Below are 17,701 nucleotides of genomic sequence, written 5' to 3'. Positions count from 1 at the left end.
TCCACAGCTAGACAGGCCCAGAGCTGTGTGGCCAAAGTCCCCAGCTCACACAGGAATCCAACCTCCACTGGCTACCCACCAGAGCAGAGCAGCTCGGGCTCAGAGCTCCAGCATGCTCCCAGTGCTCCCAGCACCGGTACTGAAGCCAGTCTTTCTGTTTACCGCAGCCCATATGTCCACAGGGCTACTGGGAACCAATTCCCAGCATGCCTCCTGATTCTTGATCACTTTGCTGTGCCATATGTAGAGCATGTACTTAGACATTGGACATTTTTCCTCTTTTCAGTGAAGTTGCAGGTATCTCTGCACTTCACAGGATGAGAAATCTCATTAGAATGAATTAATTTTTCCGTCCATCCATCCATACATCCATAAATCCATCTAATAGCACTTTTCCTGAAGTGGTGAATGTCTCAAGGAACTTCCTGCAGAAGTCTGTTTATACAGAGGTAAGGAATGCCCGGTTCCGCTCAAGTTGGATGCTGCTGGCGGTGTTGTCCTTGCACAGCTGTGTACTGTGTAGCGGCGTGTACGGCGCCGACCTCCGGTCCTACTACCTGCTTTACCGGGCTCCCACCAGCACTTGTTCGGGTTCAGTGCACCCGGGTGCAGGCGGATGGGGCTCTGCCGCTGTACCCGCCGGAGGAGCGCGTGCCCCCACGCTTCTTCTGCCAGCCTGATGGCGCCGCGCCAGGCGAGACGGTGGCACACCGTGGTTTCCCTTAACCATCACGTCCATGGAATCTTATTTTGTTTCTGTTTCAACAGCCTTAAAGTTAAACTTTAAAAAGATTAAAACCAAAATAAAGTAATTAGCACTTTGTCTTTCCAAACCACATAACTGCTTGTTTTGATCTGAGTTTTCAGATTTTCCGTTCTGTTGCAGCCATTAAATGAAAATGCAGGTAAACCGGCTTCAAACAGTCAACCTACAGTCTTGGAGGAATGCAACTTCACTGTGCTATAAGCTACTTTATGGATGAGTGACAGTAAAACTCAACTTGACTTGACACTAGCAGTGTTATTCTAAACAGAGATGACGCATGCCCGAGGGGATTGCTTTACGATTACGACCGAGACATTTTTTGCCTGCAGTTTCTATGGTTTAATAGTCCTTGTAAATTAATGAAGCTCTGCTTGGAATGGACAGTCAGGCCTGTTAGGTTTCCTGAGCAGGTGTTTTTTCTTTATTTACTTATTTAGTTTTTGCTTGCATTGCAACAATGGAACTTTTTCACACTTGCAGAAGCATGCAGCCTGCAGCACTGATCGAACATGCACCACACTGCCGTATGAGGTCACGCATTTACCAACGTACCTCACACAGCTATATGACAGCCGTGTGTGTGTGTGTGTGTGTGTGTGCGTGTGTGCAGCGAGGCAGGGGCAGGTACAGGCACGGCGTGATGCCCCAGGCAGCCAGCCGGATTGCCTCTCTGTACCGCGGGGGGTTAAATCCCAGCCACCTGTTGATTAATCTGCCCCTGAAATGAATATTAACCCTGTACATACACAATCCTTCAGATGGCTCGACCCTCCGGAACCGGATGCATTTTATGATAGAAACATTTGTGAGGTTTACATCAGACTTCTTCGAAAAAAAGCAGGGGTGTCTGAGACTGAACTCTCCAGTTTCCTAAATCTCTTGTTTGTTTCGGAGCCACACATAATCAAGAACGCTTGCGTGAACAGTGATTGGCCTTCATCCACTGCAGCACATAGCACTTTTTCCACTGGCTTATTGCAGAGAGCGAAACCCTGGTAATGATCAACATCTGATTCATTGTTTCGGCCTACGATACCCTAATAGGCCGAACTGGCTCTCTCAGAAAACCGTGTTTCCCTCTTAAATGTTTACAGGCACTCTTCCAGTTATATGAAAATGCTGGCCTGATAAGCATCAGACATTCTTGTTAGATTTTGTTTTTTTCCCCTGGAACAGAGAATCCACTGTCCTTTCAACTTTGTTTTTATTTATATATTTATGTATTTATTTATTTGTAGGCCTACTGGCACACTAACAGGGAACAGCTGTTTGCTCTTTAGAGCTGGATGATACTTCAGATTTTTCCTCTTAAGAGGAAGTCACTTCTGAATGTCATTTTCCAAATAACAAACATCTCTCGGTTCAGTGTCATGTTGAGTCCCATGTCATGAGACCATTGTGTGTGTGTGTGTGTGTGTGTGTGTGTACCTGTGACGGAGATGTTTTCAAGCGGACGTTCCCCAGGCTTTAAGTGACAGCACCATTATGCGATGCTCGGCTCCCGCGGTTGGGGAAGAAACACGGATCGGTGTTGGTGCAGCTGGCGGATCAAGGCAGCACATTCCTGACGTCTGCTGATTGCCTCCTGCGCGGCCCGTCGGCCAGCTCCATCATTTATGTCTCTGTTTCAACTTAAGCCTGCATCATATGAATGATCAGTCTGGATAACTTTGCAGGTGCTCCTGTCCAGACAGGGCTGGTTTGTGCGCAAGGAGCACTGCTCTGAGCACTCATGAAATTCTTTTTGTCCTTCACTGTGGCTGAGGTATAAGTGTGGCTGAATAACAAAAAGCTTCTTTAAGCTGTTGTCTGAACAGACCTGCGTGTTACCCTTCCTGCTGAAGTGAGGCTTTCCTGGTCAGCACCACACAGCTTTGTGTTTCAGATGGTTTTGTCATTTTGTGTACTGCCAGAGAGATCCAAACGAGAGGAAACCAGTTTGAGGAGTGTGTGTGTGTGTGTGTGTGTGTGTGTGTGTGTGTGTGCATGTGTGTGTCTCCTCCTTGTTGCCTCTCTCATTTGAATCAAATCGCCCCCTCTGAATAGCAACAGGGTCTTTCACATTTCAATACTGTTCTCAAAAGCAGAGTTGAGCTGGATTACACAAGCGAGGTTCTTGTTCTCTGCCTGTTTTATGGAATGAATGATTAATCACAAACATCCCTCGCTCAGACTTAACCAAGGCACATCGGGAAAGGCTACAGCCAACGCGCCTTTGAGTTACGTTCCTCGCAAGACTGACTGGAAGTGGTCAGAGAGCTGGATTAGGATGTGCTTGTGCAACTTTCCTGTGGATGCTGGTTGCCAAGCCCCACAGTGCTGTCAGCATTTGAAGTTCCATTTGTTCCGAGCAGACAAGGCAGTGCCTGCATTCCCGTTCCCAGCTAAACGGGACCAAGTTTGTGTCACGCACCGTCCGTTAGGGTGCTGTGAAGTGAAGGTTAAGGCTGCCTCTAGCTAGGCGCAGCGTCCTGACATTTTTTGGCTGAGCGTGGGAAGGGGGGGGGGGGTGTGTCTTGCGCATGCTTCCCAGTTCCTGCCTCCTGACAGAACACACATCAGCAGCCTGTCAGTTACGAAGTGTGTGAGAACTAGACAGACAGAGAGGGGGAGAGTCGTGATGTTGCTCGCGCGCTTGTGTCAGACAGACCGCAGCTGAAGTCCAAGCGTTGTTTAGCCGATCAGAAACTTAACACTAACTTAATGAATGGGTCCTCCATGTTTTCGCATGCCATGTTGCACTGTCAGATTTAGAAATGAGAGGTGCAGTCCTGCTACTTCTGCCCCTCACTGCACAGAGCACAGCTGGAACACCACCGCCGGACCGGAGCCATGGCAACAGATTGAACGGCCGTTTCTCCACAGATATCCAGATCTCGGGGAAACATATGCTTCATATTATAAACAAACAAGATGAACAACAATGCAGAACAGCAAGACGAGATGTTTCATTCTAGCATTTAATGAACTGGGAGAGAAAGCACCCAAGGCAGCCTATGCATTCAAAAGACAAATTCACATTCAAATATGAATATGAATTTGGCTCAAATGAATTGCATCAATCACTTTTAGAATCTGTTGTGCTTTATAGTCATAAGCTATGGGGCCACATGTGAACCATATCTCTGCATAATGAGACAAACACCCAGGTACAAATATGCACAGAGGAGTTTGTAGACTAGACAAGTTCATTCAAAATTCCAAAGAGAGTTCCAAAATTCCCAGCAGGATTTCCAACAGCTACCATTACAAAGCCTTGGGTACCATGAGCTGAGTGAAGAAAAGTCATCCAAACTAACACTTCAAAAACAAAATACTTCATCCATTGGGATACACCTAGAGCATCACCATGGAGACACAGCTGCATGTTTTCATTGAGTGCGTAAAGTTCAAAGATTTATGGGGGAAGTACTTCATGAAATTTGAAACGCCATCAGTTTAGCTGTTTCCCCGTCATTGACAACCTGCCGATGGAGAAAGACATGGAGGAGCAGGGCAGTATCAAACCGCCACAGTATGAAGAGTTAAAGGCCCATATAAAGGCAATGCCCCAGAGGTGCTCACACACACACACACACACACACACACATACACACATACACACACACACACACACACACACTCACACACACACACACACATACACACACACACACACACACACACACACACACTCACACAGGATATGGTGAAATCTCATGTGGAAAGAAATGCGAAAACACTTTTGGGTTAAACTACCAAACCATCACCAGAGCGACAGGAGCCATTAGGAGATGTAGTGTGTGTTGCAGCAGAAGAGTAGAAACAAGAACTGAAAAGAAAACCCACAGAGCGATATTATTAGTGGCTGCAAAAACATTTCGTAATGATTCTGTGTGTGTGTGTGTGTGTGTGTGTGTGTGTGTGTGTGTGTGTGTGTGTGTGTGTGTGTGCATGTGTGTGTGTGTGTGTGCTTGTGTATGTGTGTGTGTGTGTGTGTGTGTGTGCATATTTGTGTGTGTATATGTGTGTGTTAATCCCACTGTAGCAATTCAGATGAAGTAACAGCTTTGTGTTGTGTTGTTTGACCCCAAACACACACTCTCTGTCTGGCCATCAGCTATGTGACCAAGCCATGGTCTGAGTGTGTGCTCAAGGGCATTTTGGCACACGCATGCGTGTGAGAGTTTAATGTGAATCGACCAGGCTAATCAAGCTTGTTCTACTTAATTAATTCATGTCAATAGAATTTCACAGTGTAGACAGTGTCACCACGCTTGCACTGGACATGATCAATGTATTAATGATTAATGACACAAGTGTGTGTGTGTGTGGGTGGGGGGGGTGTATGATGTCATTCCCTAGCACACATATAAACTTACATGCAGCAGGCAGTATACACGCACCGGCGAAAAATGTATGACACTTTCATCTACAATGTCTATGTTTTAGCTCAGAAAGCAAAGCCGCCTTCTCCGAGAGGCAGGACAGCGTATTGGCAACATTCCAGGCATGTCATCCTGCATCAGAGACGTGATGGATGAGCAGACTAACCTAAGTTTCTGTTTTCTCTTCTCTCCTTCTCCATGTGCTGTCTGGCTGTCTACATTGGCTCCTGGGCTCCTGTTCACCTTTCTTCGTGCTGCTCTTTAATAGGTAATGCGTTTTATTTTTACTTCCCTGCCATAATCAGGACACTCAGATCCCCTCATGCATGCCCTCCAGTTTCATCGCGGCACAAAGAAAATGTGCTTCAGTTTGTATAATAAGCTTAACCGTGCTATGAATTACGCGTGTGAGATGGATGAGGCTGCTAGCAGCGTCTCATATTCCTACTCCCGCAGGCCTCCGAACATACGGTGCCTCGGTTACCTCTCCTGAGGATGGGAGAACGAGGAAAACCAAAAACGCTTAGACGGTGGGCGGCAAAACTCAAACTCTCAGCTGCAGTGGCTCTAAAAGTCAGGAAGGGCATGATGATTGGCCCTGAATGCCAGCTGTGGAGAGGGGCAGTGATGTAACAGAGGCTACGGTCCACACCGTCGCCTGGCCCGGGTGGGCCCCAGACACCGTCTCGCCCTGGCACTCAGGAGCATCAGCCTGGTAGCGGTGGTGCTAATGCTAAAGTGTGTGTTAAGTAGAAGGTTACTGAGCTGTGTGGGGGAAGGGGGTGCAAGGCTATGCCTCCGTGGAAGGTCATTTGGGTGGCAGCACAGCTGGTCCGTTACACTGTTGCTTGGGTTCAAGACCCGTCCACTCAATACCTCCCTCTCTCCCTCAGTTCACCTCTTTATTTCTCTTTCCCCTCCTCTCTCCTCTCCTCTCCTCCCCTCCCCTCTCCTCTCCTCTCCTCCCCTCCCCTCCCCTCTCCTCCCCTCTCCTCTCCTCTCCCCTCTCCTCCCCTCCCCTCTCCTCTCCTCTCCTCCCCTCTCCTCTCCTCTCCTCCTCTCCCCTCCCCTCCCCTCCCCTCCCCTCTCCTCTCCTCCCCTCCCCTCCCCTCTCCTGATACCTTGTTACTGTCTCACTCCCTGTGGCACCACGCCTGTCTCACACCCCCTGACCCTCTTCAGCCTGCTGCATAACTAGGTCACACTGTACATGCCTCTTCTCTCTCTCTCTCTCTCTCTCTCTCTCTCTCTCTCTCTCTCTCTCTCGCCTGCAACACCCCAGCCAAGTCAAATTAGCTGTCTCATTCACTCGCTTTCTTTCTTCCTCTCACTCTCTCTCTCACGTTCTCTTTTTTTCTCTTTCTCACTCTTGTTTTTTTTTAATGATTCATATGGCTGCTATATTTTGTAGAGGTAATTTTGGTTGGGTGATAAAAGTCTCGTTGACAAGTGTTAGAAGGGGTCAGACAGACAGCCACTTGGTTAGGAGGTAGGACTGGGGTAGTTGGGGCTTAGGGCTGGGGTGTTTGGGGGTAAGGACTGGGGTAGTTGGGGGTAAGGACTGGGGTAGTTGGGGCTTAGGGCTGGGGTGTTTGGGGGTAAGGACTGGGGTAGTTGGGGCTTAGGGCTGGGGTGTTTGGGGGTAAGGACTGGGGTAGTTGGGGGTAAGGACTGGGGTAGTTGGGGCTTAGGGCTGGGGTGTTTGGGGGTAAGGACTGGGGTAGTTGGGGCTTAGGGCTGGGGTGTTTGGGGGTAAGGACTGGGGTAGTTGGGGCTTAGGGCTGGGGTGTTTGGGGGTAAGGACTGGGGTAGTTGGGGCTTAGGGCTGGGATGTTTGGGGGTAAGGACTGGGGTAGTTGGGGGTAAGGACTGGGGTAGTTGGGGCTTAGGGCTGGGGTGTTTGGGGGTAAGGACTGGGGTAGTTGGGGCTTAGGGCTGGGGTGTTTGGGGGTAAGGACTGGGGTAGTTGGGGCTTAGGGCTGGGGTGTTTGGGGGTAAGGACTGGGGTAGTTGGGGCTTAGGGCTGGGGTGTTTGGGGGTAAGGACTGGGGTAGTTGGGGGTAAGGACTGGGGTAGTTGGGGCTTAGGGCTGGGGTGTTTGGGGGTAAGGACTGGGGTAGTTGGGGCTTAGGGCTGGGGTGTTTGGGGGTAAGGACTGGGGTAGTTGGGGCTTAGGGCTGGGATGTTTGAGGGTAAGGACTGGGGTAGTTGGGGCTTAGGGCTGGGGTGTTTGGGGGTAAGGACTGGGGTAGTTGGGGGTAAGGACTGGGGTAGTTGGGGCTTAGGGCTGGGGTGTTTGGGGGTAAGGACTGGGGTAGTTGGGGCTTAGGGCTGGGATGTTTGGGGGTAAGGACTGGGGTAGTTGGGGGTAAGGACTGGGGTAGTTGGGGCTTAGGGCTGGGGTGTTTGGGGGTAAGGACTGGGGTAGTTGGGGCTTAGTGCTGGGGTGTTTGGGGGTAAGGACTGGGGTAGTTGGGGCTTAGGGCTGGGGTGTTTGGGGTAAGGACTGGGGTAGTTGGGGCTTTGGGCTGGGGTGTTTGGGGGTAAGGACTGGGGTAGTTGGGGCTTAGGGCTGGGGTGTTTGGGGGTAAGGACTGGGGTAGTTGGGGCTTAGGGCTGGGATGTTTGAGGGTAAGGACTGGGGTAGTTGGGGGTAAGGACTGGGGTAGTTGGGGCTTAGGGCTGGGGTGTTTGGGGGTAAGGACTGGGGTAGTTGGGGCTTAGGGCTGGGATGTTTGGGGGTAAGGACTGGGGTAGTTGGGGGTAAGGACTGGGGTAGTTGGGGCTTAGGGCTGGGGTGTTTGGGGGTAAGGACTGGGGTAGTTGGGGCTTAGGGCTGGGATGTTTGAGGGTAAGGACTGGGGTAGTTGGGGCTTAGGGCTGGGGTGTTTGGGGGTAAGGACTGGGGTAGTTGGGGGTAAGGACTGGGGTAGTTGGGGCTTAGGGCTGGGGTGTTTGGGGGTAAGGACTGGGGTAGTTGGGGCTTAGGGCTGGGATGTTTGGGGGTAAGGACTGGGGTAGTTGGGGGTAAGGACTGGGGTAGTTGGGGCTTAGGGCTGGGGTGTTTGGGGGTAAGGACTGGGGTAGTTGGGGCTTAGTGCTGGGGTGTTTGGGGGTAAGGACTGGGGTAGTTGGGGCTTAGGGCTGGGGTGTTTGGGGGTAAGGACTGGGGTAGTTGGGGCTTTGGGCTGGGGTGTTTGGGGGTAAGGACTGGGGTAGTTGGGGCTTAGGGCTGGGGTGTTTGGGGGTAAGGACTGGGGTAGTTGGGGCTTAGGGCTGGGATGTTTGAGGGTAAGGACTGGGGTAGTTGGGGGTAAGGACTGGGGTAGTTGGGGCTTAGTGCTGGGGTGTTTGGGGGTAAGGACTGGGGTAGTTGGGGCTTAGGGCTGGGGTGTTTGGGGGTAAGGACTGGGATAGTTGGGGCTTAGGGCTGGGATGTTTGGGGGTAAGGACTGGGGTAGTTGGGGGTAAGGACTGGGGTGGTTGGGGCTTAGGGCTGGGGTGTTTGGGGGTAAGGACTGGGGTGGTTGGGGCTTAGGGCTGGGGTGTTTGGGGGTAAGGACTGGGGTAGTTGGGGCTTAGGGCTGGGGTGTTTGGGGGTAAGGACTGGGGTAGTTGGGGCTTAGGGCTGGGATGTTTGGGGGTAAGGACTGGGGTAGTTGGGGGTAAGGACTGGGGTAGTTGGGGCTTAGGGCTGGGGTGTTTGGGGGTAAGGACTGGGGTAGTTGGGGCTTAGTGCTGGGGTGTTTGGGGGTAAGGACTGGGGTAGTTGGGGCTTAGGGCTGGGGTGTTTGGGGGTAAGGACTGGGGTAGTTGGGGCTTAGGGCTGGGGTGTTTGGGGGTAAGGACTGGGGTAGTTGGGGCTTAGTGCTGGGGTGTTTGGGGGTAAGGACTGGGGTAGTTGGGGCTTAGGGCTGGGGTGTTTGGGGGTAAGGACTGGGGTAGTTGGGGCTTAGGGCTGGGGTGTTTGGGGGTAAGGACTGGGGTAGTTGGGGCTTAGGGCTGGGGTGTTTGGGGGTTAGCACTGGGACAGGGAACTGTTGTTGTGAGATCTGGAGCCTGATGTGCATCGTGTCTAAGTTCCCACATGCCAAGGCTTGTCTGCTGTAGCTGCCAACTTTGCCGTCCTGTGCCTGCATGTGTTCCAGCGAGCGCGTCTGTGTGTGTGTGTGTGTGTCTGTGTGTGTGTGTGTGTGTGTGTGTGTCTGTGTGTGTGTGTCTGTGTGTGTGTGTCTGTGTGTGTGTGTGTGTGTGTCATGCTGGCGCTGTGACGAGGTTGTCACAGTTCAACCAACACCAGTTGTTTATTTCTCACTTTAGACACATCTCCCTTCTTTCTCCTCACTATAAACATCTCCCTCTCTCTTCTCCACTCACTCTACACCTTGTTGTTATTCGTGTGTTCGTGATACCCACCAGGTCATTAAAGCTCTTCGTGTGTCACTGGCCCTGCTCACTGGAGATGTCCATCATCTCCTGCTTTTAATGTGTTTTAGCAGGTTCTAGAAGGTTCTAGCAGGTGTTAATTGGTTTTTGGTGGGTTTTGTTGGGTTTTCCACTCAGAACTTGCAAAGGGGTAATGTCTAAAAAATTATGCTTGAGTAGTGACTCTGTAGCTGTGTCTGGTCATTTTCTTTGCCACGTTGACATTATGCTCAGATGAATCAGAGAAAGCCGCAGGGACTCCACCCTGCCACTAGGTGGAAACCTCCTAAGAAGTTTTTTTATTCCCACAGAGAATTAATTCAGATTCTATATAGGCCTCTGTTTTTAGCAGCGGTCAAACACTTCTAACACCATATGACAACAAGCTTGCCATACACATGGAGTTCATCACCACCAGTTTACTCACAAGAACGCTTCACGAGAGATGTCAAGGAATGCTTCGTGTGAGCACAATGTTAAGCCCAACAAACCCAGGCTGACGTCCTTTAGGGGGTCTCACCTGTCCACGCGTCCCCTCTCACGAGGCTCGGGGTGCAGGCCAGCTTCCCAACAACCCTCCATCGTTCGTTGCGTTTCAGCGTCTAAATCGTGCTTTTTTTTTTTATTGGTGCTGCTAAAGAGTAAATGAAATCGTGTTCATTTTATTTCTAATGTTAGTTTTAGTTTAGCACTTTAATGCGTTAGTTCTGGCAGTATTACATTTAGTATAAGCTTGTTTTCTGTGTGCTGGTTATATATTGGTTACTGTATGAAAATATTCTATTCAATACTATTATTTGTACATTATGTAAAAAAAATTTAACCTGACTATTGCCTGATCTCAGGTTTCAGGGTTATGACACTTTTTCGTATGTAGCTGCTGCTTTTATTGACTCGTGTTTATAATGCTACGTACACATTACCAAGCCGAAGTGACTCAAATCCGACTTTTTTGCCTTAATGTGACTGCGGCCGCGTGGACACAGAAATTGGATCTTTTTCAGAATTGAGTCATTTTCGCGTGTGGTTTTAGATGAGAAAGGTCAGGATTCCTGTGGCTTTTGGCATGTGTACGTGTGCTAAGCAATGGCGCCGTCAACACAGTGCAGGAGCGATGCAGCAGCACACCAGCAGGCCTCCTCCAAAGCAAATGATGTTTTGGGTTTTTTTTTTGGTAATTGGTGACGTGCAAACGTGTCTCAGTGCGGGCACGCTCGCCGTTAGGGGGACAGACGCGCTCACATTACGGGCAGATACAGTTATTACCGTCACGATGGACAAATCCGACCTGAGCACAAAAAAAAGAACAACGTGGCCTCTAATGTGAAAGTAGCATAAATCTTATTTGTTTTGTCTTTTATATTGTTGAAAGGGAGAATGGAATTATGTAAATAGGATACACACACACACACACACACACACTCTTCTTCTTATTAATAATAATAATAATAATAATAATAATAATATCATCATTACATTTGCTAGGATTTTATTTAAATATAACAAGTGAATTCTCTAGGATTGTATATAATTCTTTCATTGGCTGGTCAATAATGGATGTGTGTGTGTGCAGATCAGTAGCGAGGCAGCTCTGAAACGCTGCATCAGGGGAGCCGCGGCACGTTCGGGTGAGACGGATGTGTGTAGATTGAGTAGGAGGGCTCTGTTCTCTCCTCGGCCAGCTTGTTCGGTTGGGATTAAAACCTTTAATCTGAGTCCTTTAACACCATTTACAGATTACAGATTCAGACAGTGAGCTGATTTGGCACTGACATTACAATTTTTGGCTGAACCCTGGTTGCACAGAACATCCATCATTTAGATAACCACACTGGTGCAAACACACACTTTCTCAGTGTGCGTCTTTGATGTGTCTATTTGCCGTTACCTGTTAAGTAAACCCCTGCTGGTGTGGGGATGCCTTTTATCTGCTCAGTTCTGGTGGTCCCCACACTACATGTGGCACCGTGGCCCCACCGCAAGGGTGGGGTTGGTATGGTGGGGTGGCTGGTGTGCGCGCATGAGAGAAAGAGAGGTCTACCTTCCACCATCTGTCATAACATAAACTCTGGTGCAAATTATGGATGTGATGCATTTCTGCATATTACAGGTTAAATTCTTTTGATTAGGGATGTGGTTTACCAGGGATTGTATTTTTGTCCATCAGCATTACACTTGATGGGTGATATGAGTTCTTTGTAAGTCTCAGATGTCTGTATGTGTTAAAGGATTTGAAAAACTTTCGTGGTTGAGCCGAGAATATGATTACCTGTAATCCAGATGCAGCTGCCACATTATCTTCTTCTTTAAGAGATCAGCAATAGCCAGCTTTGTTTAGAGGCTATTTAAAGGCGTGGTTCCCACACAAACGCAGAAAGTGAAGTCTCCAGACTTCCCATCTGTGAGCTCAGCTTGCCGCCTAAGACTGGAAGTGAGTTCTGTATGGTAGATCTGAAACTTAAATGTAATTCTTTAATATACCACCCCAGCAGTTGCAGCTCAGCGACAGCAGATGGCTGAACCCTGGTTGCAGGCTAGTTGTCAGCCAGGCTCACACCGATCCATAGGTTTCCTCGTTCTGGCTATCAATTATACATGAAGCTGTCCAACATCACTACAATACTGTGAGGCTTTCATTGGTAGGGTAGCCCTGAAGAAGTAGCGCGTACACAGACTATGATGTTTTACTAATAATGTCATACTCTACTTTTCAGAACATTGAGAAGGTTGCTGTAGGTCAGTCCCCGTCGTCAAAATGATTTTCATTGGTCAGATTTCCTGTCATTTTGCTAATAGACATACATTACAGAACACATCAGAATATTAACAGAAGGGGATCATAAGCACATATACAGCAGTGCGTCCCTGCAGTCAAACTAATGAGCAGTTTGGATTAGTATCACTCTCAGTAACCAAGAATATGTAAAGTACCCATATGAAGAGGTTGATTTCTTTTTATTTACGTAATATGTTTATCTTATTTTTCTATCACTTGCTCACCAGTGGTATATAATGTAAACAGTATTATTTGGGGTGGGGGGACAGTGTAGACTATTGATAATATAACTGCATATTAGCTATATTTTGGGAGCACAGAATTTAATAAACATGCTTTTGCTACTAACCAAAGCTTAGTCATAAACCTCTTCCTGCCAGACTATGTGTGTGTGTTATCCCTCTCTTTCCCCTCATTCATTCTAACATGACTAACACAGCCTGAAAGCCTTCGAGGACCAGCTAGCATGGCCTCTGTTAGGAAACGCTAGCCTGTCCTTTATTCTTTTAGTTGGTTATTAGCAAAATTAGCATGTTAGCACGACTTCAGCAGAGCCTCTGGAGGTTTCGGAGTCAGGAACTGGTGCGGAGTCGGACAGAGAACTCAGGGCCACAGCAAAAACATTAGGTGCAGAAAGACTCAGTACTTTAGTTACTCTGTGTGTGTGTGTGTGAGTGTGTGTGAGAGAGAGAGAGAGAGAGAGAGAGAGAGAGAGAGAGTTACTGGATGGGTAGGTGGGTGAAGAGGAAGGCCAATTAGTGTTTAATTTACTGGTGTCTAAAGCCTGATGCATATGCATGGGTGTTTGTCTGCAGAGCATGTGCGTGTTTGTGTGTGTGTGTGTGTGTGTGTGTGTGATGCATATTTATGTGGCCAGTGGTGTGGGTTTGTTTGTTTTTGTATCTTATTTGCTACGCTGGAAGTCAAGTCAAGTCGAGTATGCATACAAGTGTGTGTATATGTGTGTGTGTGTGTGTGTGTGTGTGTGTGTGTGTGTGTGTGTGTGTGTGTGTGTGTGTGTGTGTGTGTGTGTGCGCCCATGCAAGTTTGTGTGTGTGTGTGCCCATGCAAGTTGGGTGTGTGCTTATGTGTGTTTGTGTGTGTATTCATGTGAGTTTGTATGTATATGTTCATGTGTGTTTGTGTGTGTGTTCATATGAGTTTGTATGTATGTGCTCATGTGTGTTTGTGTGTGTGTGCTCATGCATGTTTGTGTGTGTGTGCTCATGCATGTTTGTTTGTGTATGTGTGTGTGTGTGTGTGTGTGTGTGCCCATGCAAGTTTGGTTGTGTGTGGTTATGTGTTTTTGTATGTGTGTGGTTGTGTGTGTTTGTATGTGTATACTCATGCATTTGTGTGTGTGTGTGTGTGTGTGTGTGTGTGTGTGTGTGTGTGTGTGCGCACGCGCTCATGCATGTTCGTGTGTGTGTGGTTATGTATGTCTATATGTGTGTGCTCATGCGCACTCATGCGTGTTTGTGTTTATATGCAAGCAAGCCTGTGTGTGTGTGTGTGATTTAGCTGTGGTCTGTAATCAGGAGCTGCAGGATACCACAGCTGAGTTTCACCTTCAAAAGCCTCTACTTGTGTTCACTGTGTGAGAGCAGTGATCAGCCTCCGTCACCAGTAGACATCCGCCTTCCAGTGTGTTTTCTGCGAGCATATCTGTCACTTTGCATGAGTGTCAAAGATCTCGAACACACCCACCCACACTCACCCACACACACTTACTGGGCCTATCAGACTGATCAAAGATCTTTTTCAGTGTTTCTCATCAGTATTCAGGAAAATATTAGTGCCACCCAGATGAATAGAGCAAGCTCATATACTCATTCTCTCTTTCCCTGACACACACACACAGAGCCACACACACACACACACACACACACACACATACATCCAATTTTACGATGTTGATTTACGATTTGATTCATTGTCAGATCATTGCAGCTGCTTGCACTATGCACGCACACACATACAACGCCCCAGAATGCCCTGTATTTAGGTCAGGTGTGTGTGTGTGTGTGTGTGTGTGTATATGAAGGAGTTGCTACATGTAATGAAGGGTGAGTGTGAGTGATGTGTGAGCTGCATGTTTGTCTGGCTTATATTACGCTATGTTAGAGGATGATTGTGTGTGTGTGTGTGTGTGTGTGTGTGTGTGTGTGGTAGTGGGTGCAGGTGATCGTGATGCAGATCGCATACAACATCCCCGTAATGATCCCACCGTCTTGGGGGAGACAGAGTGAGACAGTGAGAGACAGAGCGAGACAGAGAACAGAGCGAGGCAGGGAGAGAGTGAGAGGTGGAGGAGAGACACTACAGCCATTCTTCTTCAACACTCTCCTGCTGTGTGCTGTGGGTCGTGTCCCTGAGCGGCTGTAGTAGCTCCCTGCCACTCAGTAGGAGCCTGTGCCCAGGTTGAAGGTTAGAGGCCAAGCTGGAAAACTGCAAGCTGTGATTGGGCCCATGACACAGTGGGTGTGGCAGAAGAGTGCCAGATAGTGGCCAGTACAAGAAAGACAGACATCTTTTGCATGGTAACGGGCATAGGGTGTGTGTGTGTGTGTGTGTGTGTGTGTGTGTGTGTGTGTGTGTGTGACATAGATACTGGAAGGTTTGTGCATTGCCTGATGTTTTATTCATGTACAGTAAAGAAGCTCCAGGGATTGAGGTTTAAAAGGAGTGAATAGCATCAGGTTACTGTCAAAGCTCTCTCACTCCTCTCTCTCTCTCTCTCTCTCTCACTCTCTCACTCTCACTCTCTCTCTCTCTCTCTCTCTCTCACATGCACACACACACAAACACACACAAAGGCTTAGGCAGTTCTGTACATGTTCTCACATATTTTTCACATGTAATTTCATGCTTGCAGGCTTTGTTGCCTCTGTCTGAATCTCAGGCAGAATTGAGGTCTGATATGTATCGGCAATAGTTTATGCCTCAGAGCAAATACTGATACCTAGACCCTGACTAACATTATTCCTTAGATGAATAACTTATGCCTTATGCAAATGGGCAGGTATTGAAGCAGTCCACAGCTTATAGAGGAGGTAACAGAACAGCCAGTATTGGTGTCAGTACTCAGCGAGGGCAAAAACTTGAGGTTCAGTATTCAGCGTTGGTACACGCTGTAAAGAAATGATATCTGCCTCAGATTGAAGGGTAGCCAGAAAATGACCTCCTCTGGCCTCTCACTCTCTCTCTAGTCTTCCTGTATCCGTCTGCCCCTGCTCTCCTCTCTCTCTCTCTCTCTCTCTCTCTCTCTCTCTCTCTCTCTCTCTCTTTTTCTCTCTATCTCTCTCTCTCAGCCTCTCTTCTTCTCTTTCCAGGCAGTTATTCAGCGTCTGGTCCAGGCCGGGGCGTCTCCCGGACGGGTGACCTCGGCCTCCTCCTTCACGGAGCTGATTTGTAGGAGCTGAGCTGCCTGTATTTCACCCCCCGTCCCAGGGAGGCCCCTCTCCGTCTCCTGCTGGCTGACGCCTGTTCTGCTGCAGCGTTGCGGCGCTGAGGCATAACAGCTGGCACCTGGGTCTGCTGCGCCACCCTGCAGGTGGCAGCTGGGACCAAATCAGGCAGCGTCTGGGCACACTGACCAGCAGAAATGACCACGGCTACTATATTTAATAGGGATTTTAAGACCTGCTCCTCCCACTCTCTCCTTTTGTCTTCCCACTCACTCTCATACAGAAACACACACGCGCGCACCCACCCACACACACACACACACACACACACACACACTCACATTTTGTGTTGGTGGAAGCGATGCCTGTTCTGATGTAGTGCTTTCTGAATGCCACTGCCTTGCCAAACACCCTGTCCATTTGCAATAGAGAAACAGAGACATGGAATTCTATATCACCAGACACACACGCACACACACACACACACACACACACAGTCACAATTGGGAGGAAAGAGAGTACATTGCGACACAAAGAATGGGGAGTAAGCATTTTCTTCACTGGAAGTCCCGCTCATGTGCAAGGCTCGCTGCAGAGGGAACATTCTCTCCCAGCCTGAACTGCAGCTGAACTTTTTGCCTCAAATGTTCTAGTTGCTGCTCTTAACGCAGCCAGAGGAAAAGTGTTAAGAGGGTTTACTCCACTGGAGTGGAGGTGGGTCACACGCAGCAGGACACGCCTCTCACACAGCAGAGTGTGTCTGGTACACGACCGAGCCTGTGCCGTAAACGGTGGAGTGTGAGTCGTACACAGGAGAGAGTGGCTCATACGCAGTGGAGGGTGAGTTGTACATTGTGGAGTGGGTCGTACAGAGCGTAGCGTGAGTCGCACACGGCGATATGAGACGTACGCAGCGGAGTGTGAGTCGTACGCAGCTGTGTGAGTCATAAACAGTGGAGTGTGAGGCGTACGCAGAAGAGTGTGAGTCCCACGTAGCGGAGTGTTGAGTCGGAGTGGTTCACTCAGTCCAGGCCCTTCTGTGTTTGCAGTAATGCTATACTAGTACTTGATGCAGGGCACTGTAGTCATGGTAACAGAGAAGAAGAGTGAAGCGAAACCAGTCACATGTCTGCTGAAGAGGGAAGTCTGTCCCATGTGGTCCCATGCAGAGAGAGCGATGAGAGTGTGAGTGATGAATGCATGTTACATACCCATGGCCACACACACACACACACACACACACACACACACACACACACACACACACACACACACACTCTCACACACACACACACACACACACACACACACACACACACACACACACACTCTCACACACACACACACACACTCTCACACACACACACACTCTCACACACACACACACACACACACTCTCACACACACACACACACACACACTCTCACACACACACACACACACACACACACACACACACACTCTCACACACACACACACACACACACTCTCACACACACACACACTCTCACACACACACACACACACACACACACACACACACACACACACACACACACACACACACACATATTCACCCACACTCATCCAAAAGCCACTTGGTCTAGTGCTTGGGGGAGGGATTATCACTGGATCTGCCCATGTCCCCAGTCAGCGGTCCTAACTCTTATAACTTGTACCTCTTCCCTGTGTCGTTATCAGCGCACCCTGAACTGTGCGCTAAATCACGCGCGCTTTATTCAAGGCCGCATTCCTGTCCGGCGCCTCTCTGCCCAGACGGGCTGTTGTTTACCCAGATGTTGATTTATGCGCGGGTGATGGTGCACAGCACGAGGTTGTTCTCAGCACGCAGGCATGCTGGTGCTTAGTCTGTGCTGGTGCTTAGTACGGATGTCGGGTGGTAAATAGTGGATACTTGGTGGGGCTTAGTGTGTGCATGTGCTGAGCTTAGTGTGTGGCG

At 49.0% G+C, this 17,701-nt stretch overlaps 1 protein-coding gene across 4 annotated transcripts in view; it reads left to right on the top strand.

Moving 5' to 3' along the window:
- LOC113580013 (mannosyl-oligosaccharide 1,2-alpha-mannosidase IC) overlaps positions 1–17,701 on the top strand; it is a 145,953-nt gene that overhangs the window by 29,544 nt on the left and 98,708 nt on the right. The window contains exon 2 of one of the 4 annotated variants that reach the window (XM_081719753.1): positions 5,402–5,871. The exons of 2 other annotated variants lie outside the window; for them this stretch is intronic. The gene's annotated coding sequence lies outside the window, so the exon portion shown is untranslated. Of the gene's footprint in view, positions 1–5,214; positions 5,872–17,701 lie in introns of those variants that run through there. One more of the 4 variants, XM_081719760.1, reaches the window with a different exon arrangement.

The sequence above is a fragment of the Electrophorus electricus genome, chromosome 1 (assembly GCF_041902795.1).
Source record: "Electrophorus electricus isolate QZ-2024a chromosome 1, ASM4190279v1, whole genome shotgun sequence".
Taxonomy (NCBI): Eukaryota; Metazoa; Chordata; class Actinopteri; order Gymnotiformes; family Gymnotidae; genus Electrophorus; species Electrophorus electricus.
Note: the sequence above shows the minus strand (reverse complement) of the source record. Positions and strands in the feature narration are given on the sequence as shown.